Source organism: Embiotoca jacksoni, unplaced genomic scaffold, assembly GCF_022577435.1.
Source record: "Embiotoca jacksoni isolate LCO1_2020_lvr unplaced genomic scaffold, fEmbJac1.0.p SCAF_101, whole genome shotgun sequence".
In the NCBI taxonomy this organism is placed as follows: domain Eukaryota; kingdom Metazoa; phylum Chordata; class Actinopteri; family Embiotocidae; genus Embiotoca; species Embiotoca jacksoni.
In genome coordinates, this window is record NW_027185232.1 from 415006 (window position 1) to 422450 (window position 7445).

The window sequence follows — 7445 nt, forward strand, 5'->3', positions numbered from 1 at the left end:
ATCAGGAATGATCTCCTGTATCTGGAATGATCTCCTGTATCAGGAACGATCTCCTGTATCTGGAACGATCTCCTGTATCAGGAATGATCTCCTGTATCAGGAATGATCTCCTGTATCAGGAATGATCTCCTGTATCAGGAACGATCTCCTGTATCTGGAACGATCTCCTGTATCTGGAACGATCTCCTGTATCAGGAATGATCTCCTGTATCTGGAATGATCTCCTGTATCAGGAACGATCTCCTGTATCAGGAATGATCTCCTGTATCTGGAATGATCTCCTGTATCAGGAATGATCTCCTGTATCTGGAATGATCTCCTGTATCTGGAATGATCTCCTGTATCTGGAATGATCTCCTGTATCAGGAATGATCTCCTGTATCAGGAATGATCTCCTGTATCTGGAATGATCTCCTGTATCTGGAATGATCTCCTGTATCTGGAATGATCTCCTGTATCTGGAATGACCTCCTGTATCTGGAATGATCTCCTGTATCTGTCCTTGTGACAGCAGCTGGAGGAGTCTATTGGAGAACGTCCTCCTCTGTCCCTGCAGCAGGTGGAGAGGGTGGTCAGGATTATCCAACACGGATAATAGTTTGTTCAGCCAGGTTTTCAGGTTTGTTCCACCTCTCCCCTCCAGCAGACCCCAGCGAAGTACAGTTCATTGGCCACAACAGATGGTAGAACATTTCCAACATCTTGCTGCACACATTGAAGGATCGAAGTTTCCTCAAGAAAAAGAGTCGACTCATCCCCTTCTTGTAGACAGCGTTGATGTTGGTCTTCCAGTTCAGTCTGTTGTCATGGAGACACCAGGTACTTGTACTCCTCCACCATGTCCACCTCCTCTCCCAGAACTCTCAGCGGTTGTGGAGCCGTCGTCTTCCTCCTGAAGTCGATCACCATCTCTCTGGTCTTGGCCACGTTCAGGAGCAGGTGATTTCTTCCCGCCCACTCCACAAAGTCCTCCACTACTGCCCTGTACTCCTCCTCCCATCCATCCCTTATCCATCCGTCCACTGACTCATCCTCCCGTCCATCCCTTATACACCGTCCACTGACTCCTCCTCCCATCCATCCCTTATCCATCCGTCCACTGACTCCTCCTCCCGTCCATCCCTTATACACCGTCCACTGACTCCTCCTCCCGTCCATCCCTTATCCATCCGTCCACTGACTCCTCCTCCCGTCCATCCCTTATACACCGTCCACTGACTCCTCCTCCCGTCCATCCCTTATACACCGTCCACTGACTCCTCCTCCCGTCCATCCCTTATACACCGTCCACTGCAGAGTCATCAGAGAACTTCTGCAGATGTCTTGACTCTGAGTTGTTCTGGAAGTCAGTGGTGTAGAAGGTGAACAGGAAGGAGACAGAACAGTTCCCTGAGGAGCTCCAGTACCACTGACCACCGTATCAGACAGAACACTGCCCAGACGGACAAACTGTGGTCTGCCTGTCAGGTAGTCATTGATCCAGGAGACGGTGGACATGTCCACCCCCCGCCCCCACCCCCACCCCCACCACCTGCAGCTTCTCACTCAGCAGCAGTGGTTGGATGGTGTTGAATGCACTGGAGAAATCAAAGAAAGTGATTCTCACAGTTAACACAATTTCCCGGTCTGAAATAAGAGTTTGTAAACTTTACTCACCGTTGAAGGATCTTGAAGCTTCTTTTCTTGGTGACGGTGATGGAGTTAGTGGATCCATCTCAAGAATCATATGATAGCTACAGGAGATCATTCCAGATACAGGAGATCATTCCAGATACAGGAGATCATTCCTGATACAGGAGATCATTCCAGATACAGGAGATCATTCCAGATACAGGAGATCATTCCTGATACAGGAGATCATTCCTGATACAGGAGATCATTCCTGATACAGGAGATCATTCCAGATACAGGAGATCATTCCTGATACAGGAGATCATTCCAGATACAGGAGATCATTCCAGATACAGGAGATCATTCCTGATACAGGAGATCATTCCAGATACAGGAGATCATTCCAGATACAGGAGATCATTCCTGATACAGGAGATCATTCCTGATACAGGAGATCATTCCTGATACAGGAGATCATTCCAGATACAGGAGATCATTCCTGATACAGGAGATCATTCCAGATACAGGAGATCATTCCTGATACAGGAGATCATTCCAGATACAGGAGATCATTCCTGATACAGGAGATCATTCCAGATACAGGAGATCATTCCAGATACAGGAGATCATTCCTGATACAGGAATACTGCTATTTTACTGCTATTTTATTGCTTTCTATTATTCTATTATTATCGTATTGCTTCTGTATGCTGCTGTAGCGAAAAAATTTCCCCTCGGGGATGAATAAAGTAACTACCTAACCTAACCTAACCTAACCTAACTAACTGGTTAGCGAGGCAATATCGTTGAACGTTAAACATTGAAAATAAGGTGCAACTCAAAATTGGCTAAATTAACGTATATTTCATCTCCATTCTGCTGTTTCCACTTCCCACTCACGGGTCCAACGTGTTCTGCTGTCGGCTCCTTCTTCCTGGTTCACTTCGGCCTGACAGCAGTGACGTAGCTCGTCAGGTGTTTCAACTAAAACGGATCATCCGCCAAAACCTGAGTGACTGGCGCGCGCACCCTCTTATGGGACGTTCAACAGCAACTAGAAAAGTAGGAAACCTCCAACTTTCGAGTGGCAAAATGCACCTGCAGCAAATAGCTATTTGCACCTGAATCTGAACACATCTACGGTTACGGACGAAAAAGGAACTCTACATATACATTTCACTTGTCATTAAAAAGAATATTGGTACTTGATGTCGATGTACTGTGGTAATCCTTGCATGAAACATCCACAAGATGGCGATGTTGGAATAGTTATACAGTGATACTACATTTTCCTCCCTGAAGAGATGTTTTTGTGTCACTGAGCGCAGTACTGTGATACAATACTGCTCCTGATCATTCACAGCATGAACATATTTCAGCTCTGTGAGGTCCAGGTTTCTTTCAGACCCATCTGTGTCCCATGGTGTGATAATATAAATCACATGTGGCTGGTGACCCCGACCTCTGAACTTTTTGCTCTTGCACTCATAAACAGCAGAGGGTCAAATGTTCTCACTGTCTGTTTATCTTTGTCTCCCAGTGTGTGTGTGTGTGTGTGTGTGTGTGTGTGTGTGTGTGTGTGTGTGTGTGTGTGTGTGTGTGTGTGCTGCATAAGACCGATTTAATGTTTTAATTCAAAGCTATAGCGATGTATGTCGATGTCTGAATGTGTGTTTTGATATGTCTAGTTGTGGTTACAGTGACTGTGTGTGTGTGTGTGTGTGTGTGTGTGTGTGTGTGTGTGTGTGTGTGTGTGTGTGTGTTGTTCTGCTCAGTGAACTGCATGTCTCTCAGCAGCGTCTCCCTACAGCTGTCGCCGACCCAGCTGGACATTACAACATGACCTTTAACGTGCACATGTGGCACTTACTGTCCCTTTACATTTTACAGAAGTGTGACCAAATGCTCAGACTGGCAAAATAATCAACATTTACAAAACTACTAATAAAAACATAAAACTTTAACCAGTATGTGCGTTTTATCACTTCTGAATCTTCACCATAAATAAGAAATGAATATACTTCATATGTACCTTTGTCATTCAGTGTAGAACATGCATCACATTTTAAAGCTGTATTTGTAGTATCTCCATGAACTGTGAGCGCCACTATTCTGGGGCTTTTTTCCCTGCAGTGTTACATACAGTACATGGAATATTTTGCATTGGCTTTTTTCAACACTTGATATCATGGTTTTACATTCATAAAAAAAACATAAAACATACCATTAGCTTACACGTGACAGAATTTCCCCCTGATAGATTTGTTTATACATTTTGTGAGGTTTAATCTTGTCTGCGATAAGAAAGGTTTAAACTATGCTTTGCTGCACAAATAGTTCGAACAATAAACCTGCTGGTGAGTCAAGGGGCCAAAAAAGGTTTAAAAAAACCAAAACTGCAGAGGTTAAATAATGTCCCAAAGGCACATTTTTACAGACATACTGACCTTTGCATTTGCCTGTTACCACATTCCCATAATGCATGTTTATGTAATTATTTTGACTATTTTTTTGCTCTTGAAACATTTGAATTTACATTTTCATCTGCCACAATTTCTGCATGTGTTTGTTTATTTACCGCACTGTCAAAATAAGCCGATTATTGATTAGATCACCCGTAGCATCCTCAGAAATTTAAACCGTTCTTTCATCTTCAACAAGTTGCAGCAACAAGTGATAAGCAAGTTTAAATCAGTTTTACAGTTCCTGCTGTTTAAATCTGAGGCGGTTGGCATAATTCAAAGCCTCCGGCAACACTTGAAGAGAAGTGAGGCGGCTTGAACTCAGACCGAGCCTTGATTTATAAATGATACATCGGGGAGGAGAAGCAGTAGGTGTGCTTAAAGAATTCATCAGCTGACAGTTATAAGCACATCCTCCCCAGGAGACTTACTGTGGGCGCTCGTAAGTCTCCATGAATTATTCATTCATCACTGTACAATCCTCGGCACAATATATTGAAAGCTCCTGTCCTCTCAGACTCACAGTATCTGTTACTGATTACCTGTCAAGCAGGATTTACAGCAGAGCTGCATGCCTTTATTTTGCTGTTTGCTGTTGCCCCGAAATAATGAGCACCTTTCAAAGATTTGAATATGCACTCACTGTAAAATACAGCTGCCCACCTACGGACTTTCTATATGTTTCATCATTTCACTGATTTTGATCGAGGACTTGATGTAAGGACTGACAGCATGTGACAGTAGAACAGAAGATTTGAGCGTTACAGTGGTTTGTTTTGTAACGATCAGTACAAATCTATATATTTTATATTGTTGTTTCACTGTATAATTAGCAAAGAGGTCCCAAAATAAATAATCTTGTTCACGCCTACAGCACATTCGCCTGTTCAAGAACATAATGGGGGAGTGAATGCTGGTGCAAACAGTTCACAGCTTGAAACTAGTGTGAGATTCATTCTTGCTAATGAAGCTCAAAATATATTGAAGTGGTATGTAACGTTTTTAAAAAAGTCAAAGCTGTGAAGATATAATCTTTTATCCCCAGGTTTTGTTGCTTTTTCTGATTTAGCCTTTCACATTTTGTATTTAAAGATGTACTTTTAGAACCATATGGGTCTGTTGGTCAGTTGGACCTCCACTTTGGTCTCCACTGAAATATAATTGGCCACTTAGATGGATTGTCATGGAGTTTTTTTCACGTGCCCAACGAAAGTCCTTCCCAGTTGTTATAACCTGTCCCTGTCTTTGTTTCACATTTTCAGTATTGCCACGTCCTGTTTTATAGTTGCCCGTGTCTCTTGTTGTGTTTTGTCTTTCTGGTTTAGATCTGCTCTCACAACAGTTATGCTCCTTACTAATTCAAGGCATTTTTCTACAATAAAAAGGAACAACACATAATCTGTGCATCTTTGTCAGGGTTAAATAATTACACTTGCTTCTGTGTTCTGTGTATGGGATATCATTTTGTGTTTCCTAACATGTCCATTTTTATAGGTGTTATATATTGTTTTGAACATAATTAAACCAAACCTTCATCCACAGGAGAAAGGTTCTGTGAGGTGAATGTCAGTTCTATCATAAAACGGCATATATTTTTGGAGATGAACCTCTGGGCAGAGAGAACAGCAGAATTTATTCTGTGCTAAGTGACAGTGCAGGACACATAGTAACAGACAGCAGTGTGCCCACATCTCTCCACATATAAATGGATGTGTGGAGGCGTTACGGTCAATATCTGCAGCTGCAAACTTTTTCAGGACACAATGATAGTCCATCATGCGGCCTGTCAACTCTGCTCAGGAGTAACAAATAACCTTTTTTTTTACACTATGTACGAGTTATCCTCAATGTTCTCCTCTCCCGATCCTGGGTGGAGGCTTTTTCTCTGGCCCAGCAGCTCTGCAGTGGCCTTAACGCTACAAGAGGTGCTTTACTTCCTGCAGTTCAATCAAAATATGAGAGAAATGCGGTCTTTTCATTTCTATTATTTTTATACCCTTTGACCTCTGTGCTTGTTGTTGTCATCCATTGTTGTAACATTTACTTGAACACTGAACTATGATAACTAACAATTTGTGTCTGCACAGAGAAACAGAAAGAACAGACCTAAGTGAGCTTTGCCTTAGCCTGATTGTTATAGTTAAACAGTACTGTTGTTGAAATATTTGTATTTCTTTGTGAGAAACACAATCAACACACCATTTCTTGAATGCAACTTCTGAACATTGAGAGATGCTATTAAAGATGAGCAAAATGTTGAACTTGTGTCCCATCAGGGCCAACAGGACAGCAGTGCAGTCACTTTCAGACAGTAATCAAGCCAATGAGTGGGACTCACTCACACAGACCCAACATATATTCAACTGTGGCCCAAACATTTACTCGGACTCGAGGATGAACTGATTAAAACTTGGTTGTCAAAGGTTAAAGGTCACTGCGACAAAACATGTTTGTGGCCATAACTCAAGAATTCATGGGCCAATTATGACAATGTTTTAAACAAATGTCACAAAAGGCTCAAATGATGAAGTTCTACAATATTTTTTTTTTTACCAAAGGTCAAAGGTCACCTTCACATCATCATGTTCTGCAAAAGCATTTTTCTGTCTAATATTCCAGACCCTAACTCAGGAACAGAGGGGGAGATTGTGACCATGTTTCTCATTTGGTCAGACACTGAATTGGTGACGCAAATTTTGGGTGTCCAGCTTGAAACTGTGGTGATTGTGTTGATCTTCTGTGCTGTGGGTTGAAGATGTTTTGGAATTTGTAGCTTCTTTGCTGCAGCATCTTTATTTGAAGGCTTGTCTACTGTTAGCCAGCTTTATTGGCCGAGCATGTGAACTTATAGGATTCCTTCAAAGTCTTTACTACATCAATTATATAAGACTGGACAGACGTGGATGTAAACTGACAGGTTGAGGAAGACATACAACCGCGAGGCGGTAATTCATTGATTTATGTTTTATTTTAATAGGAGGTGACAGCTGCTCGTCATGCTAATGCTAACCAACCCAGCCGTTTTTGAAGCAGCTGTAAAAATAAATGAATGAATGTGAATTGCGACAGATTTTCTTCAGATAGCTATAAGAAAAGGGCAGGTTAATGTCACTATTCATGAACACCACTGGCAGGAAACAATCAACAACGTTATAAAGTATTTAACAGAAAGGGGGAAATGACAGAGCTGAAAATACAGCGCCTTCTGAAAGTAAATCCACCTGGTCTCTGACACTGGAACAAATCTGCCAGACTTTGATCAAATACTGTTAATAACTGCATACCGCATGTGTATGTTCTCCGTGGACAAAAGAAAGATGAATTGAGGATATATTTCACGCTGAAGTAAATCATTTAAATCAGGGGTTCTTG